We start from the raw sequence: 3,984 nt of genomic DNA, 5'->3' as shown, positions 1-3,984 counted from the left end.
TGGCGCCACGTAGCGAAAAGAAGAAACGACTGGCGCGCTGTTGTTAACTCGGCTATAATCGCGTAAGCGGTGACTACGCCAATCAAGAAGAAGAAGAGTTTTTCTACAAATTGGATCATCGAATTGGCTGCCATATTGACTTGTGACGCTGYTGATGCTATTTGAAAACATTGTTGTTTTTGTAGAATAATATTCGTAGTTTTTGYGTGCGACATACATATCTACATGGGAACGGATATAAATATGTATGTTGTGTATGCATTATTTGTGTGGGAATGTCATACGCACATATTTACATGTGTACGCATATACATAAGTAYGTTGGTTTGTGTATGCATTAATTGTCCGGCAATGTCGTACACATATGAATATGGATGTATGAATTGTACTTACATATGTATGTATGTGACTATGTGCTGATATGTCGATACGTATGAAAATTGAAAAGAAATGCGATTTACATATAATATTATTGTAATATATTACAATAAGTTGTTTAGGATATTATAATAGTTTGTCATATATGTATGTATATATACATATATTGCATATCTACATACTCATATATAAATTTATAATATATTATCAAACATATGAAATATTTAAAAAGTAGCTCTTATTTGTACWTTAACTACAAATGTTACTTTGAAAATATCATAATTTAATGATGGAGTTATCAATTTTGCATGCATTCACAAAAACTCTCAAAATGATATTCAATATCAATTAATATGATTGCATGTATGTAAACGTATAGAATTATATGCAAAAGGCTAACATACGTCTTCAATACGAATGTATATTTCTGAGTATAAATTTCATTGATTGCTCTGCTCTGTTCACGCGCCACTGTTAAAGTTTCTCCTTCTTAGCTGGCTGTGGTGAAACGCACTCATGGCATTTTGTTAGCTTTTGACAGTTTACACGCCTGTCCGTTGTTGGACCTTCTCTAAAAATATACGTTCTCTGCATAAACACAAATGGCCATGAAGCATGTGATACATAGATAAGTTTTGAATGATAAAATGTACATTTATCACTATTGTAATATATTTAATTTTTTAATAATATTATGATAGTTTGTTATATACATATGTAACTACGAATATTGCTTTGAAATGTAATTTAATTGCACATGTATTCATTAATATGCACAAAAAGGGTTCATACGAATACATATGTTTGCTTATAAACGTATAAAAATATAAGCAAAAGAGCGAGCATATGTAAGTCTGTTAGAGCAATATATAGTTTTGAGCATAATTTGTATTTCACGTTCAGCTCTGTTCAAACGAAAATGTTAAAATTTCTCCTGCCGAGCTGGCAGTGGTGAAACTGGCTCATCTCGATCGAGTTAGCCAAAAATATTTTTACGATCTCGACGCCGTGAACCTCAATTATACYGAGTTGTTGACGAGTGTTCTTACGGGGCATCTCGACAGGATAAAATCTATGTCTTACTAACTGTATTGCCGTGCCTATTGCCTGTGGAGACTCCACATTGCCTATTGCTTACAATATATAGAATACTAATTAGTTTGCTATATATTGTAAGCAATAAGCTGCCACTTCAGCAGTTTGACGGCGCAATTTTCATTTCTATGAAAATTTCGAAGAGKCAACATATCCCATTTGCACATATGCCGACGGCATTTTCATTTCGGTATTACGAAATTTAGAAGAGCGAGTATTAAGATGGTTATGGATGGTGTTATGAATTTTTCTATGCTGGAATCTAGTACTACAGTAACTATATTTCGGGCCCCTGCGATTTCGATCAGCCGCAACCCATTTGTAATGTTTCCTCGTTGGGGTTGAATTTACCGGCTGGTGCGCCACAGTTATCTTTCTTTTACATAGCTGCGCTCCAAGCGCTCATAGAAGGCATCTTTGGTCACATCGTCCTTCTCTTCCGTTGGGGCGTGGGCGGAATTCAACGATATGTTGAAGAACCTCGATTTGATGCGGGTTGCGGCTAGATGTTCATCCACCGGAGTGAATGATAGTACTCGGGGATCTGATGAGTCGACGTTAGGAGTGTTGTTCGGAAGATTTATAGTTCTTTATGCATTGACAACGGCAAATGTAATATTCGATGGAACGATGAACTGTATGATACATAGTTTAGCCTGTCTCTTATACACATCTAGATGTCCACCGGAGTGAATGATAGTACTCGGGGATCTGATGAGTCGACGTTAGGAGTGTTGTTCGGAAGATTTATAGTTCTTTATGCATTGACAACGGCAAATGTAATATTCGATGGAACGATGAACTGTATGATACATAGTTTAGCGAATTAAAAGACAGATCTGAAAGTATTCGACACAGTACCCGCCGGGGGAAGCAGAGGAATAGGAAGATCTGTACTCCGTAGGAAAGATCAGGTTTTGAAAGACAATCTGTCGCACATTTCTATTTGTGGGTTTAAATTGCGAATCCAAACCCATCCTAACATGGACTGGTTGTGCTCTTCAACCTATATTGAACTCTTATACTAAGTGCGTATACATATGTTGGATGGAATCCCTTAAACGGATTAATGTAATTCTTTAAAAGAAAATTCAATGGTCGCTCGCTTGTTTGGACCAGACTTCCAAACGACGTCGTAAAACATCGTAAAATCGTAAAATTATAAACTTTTACACTTGTTTAAAAAATTGTTGTTGGATGTCATACAGAGACTTGTGAGAAAACTAAGTGACAAATTCTGAAGCTCCGAACGCAATTTTAAAGTATTATATAATATTATAATAAACGTTTTAATATTTTGACATGATTTTAGTATAGTATAAAATTGTAATATGTATATAGTTTTACTTATCTGTGTTTTTTTAATATAAATTACTTATTATTCATACTTGTATATGGAAAAAATGTTCACTTACTCAATCATAGCTTGAAAAGTGTTTTTTTTTAGTTTTTTTATAGTAAATATAGAAAAAAAAGCACGGAGAAGTACAAACAAAAAAAACACTGTCATTGAGAAATTGGTTTTTAAGATGTGGCAAAGCTTGCTTTCCTAGTATTTATAAAAACTCTAAACTTTTCAGCCATGAGTGTGATAAGTGATTTTTAAATTATTAAATTTAGCTAAAAAGCAACAAAATAGAAGTGAAATGTAAACTTATTTTAATGCTTGAAGTGTATATTTCAATATACCAAGTTGAAAATGTGAAACAATTTAGTGAAACATTGAGAAATACCACGTCATTTTAATACAAATTATTTCAATTTTTAATCAGGAATATTTTAAAAAATATAAGTGTATATTTCTTCTCTGGAGAAGCTCTCTAGCACATACAATTGTACGGAAATTCGTTTTTTTTACTATCCGCCAAAGTAATCGGAATCATGCGAAAAAAATTTATACTTAGCTTTGTTAATAGAGTAATGTATTGACTTGCAATGTAAATGTTATTAATCATATTAATTTGAATGTTTGTTCCAATTGTAATGTTAATTTTCTTAGTTTTATTATTAATATTAATTATTTCACTTTACCGYTTTTTAAACCCTTGTTGATTGGATATATATTAGGTACACCCTGATGCGTGTATTTGTATGTACATATGTATTTATATTCTTGTGCAATTGAGTGCTCGTTGAATAGATCAAACTTCTTTGCACCCAAGTGAATAAATAGAAAAATTCATCTCACGTTCTTCTAGGAAGTGCAAAGCTTAGATGTTAGATGATACGCTGATTAACCCTAGAAAACACACCCGGGTACAAATGTATCCACTTTCAACTTTGAAGTGTTGTAACTTTTGAACCGCTACACCTCTATACCGCTATCTTCGGATCTAGGAAGAGTTTAGTTTTGAGTTCAAATTCAAAATTTGAACGAGATCGGACCATTGGTTCAGGAGCTACAGCCTTCCAAACACATTATCCCGTAAAACACACGCGGGATACGTTTGTACCCCAATAGTAAAAATCCTCATAATAATCAAAAAAAAAAAACATTTTTTATATTATTTT

Source organism: Bactrocera latifrons, unplaced genomic scaffold (genome assembly GCF_001853355.1).
Source record: "Bactrocera latifrons isolate USDA-ARS-PBARC rearing strain unplaced genomic scaffold, ASM185335v1 scaffold_671, whole genome shotgun sequence".
NCBI classification, from domain to species: Eukaryota; Metazoa; Arthropoda; class Insecta; order Diptera; family Tephritidae; genus Bactrocera; species Bactrocera latifrons.
Note: the sequence above shows the minus strand (reverse complement) of the source record.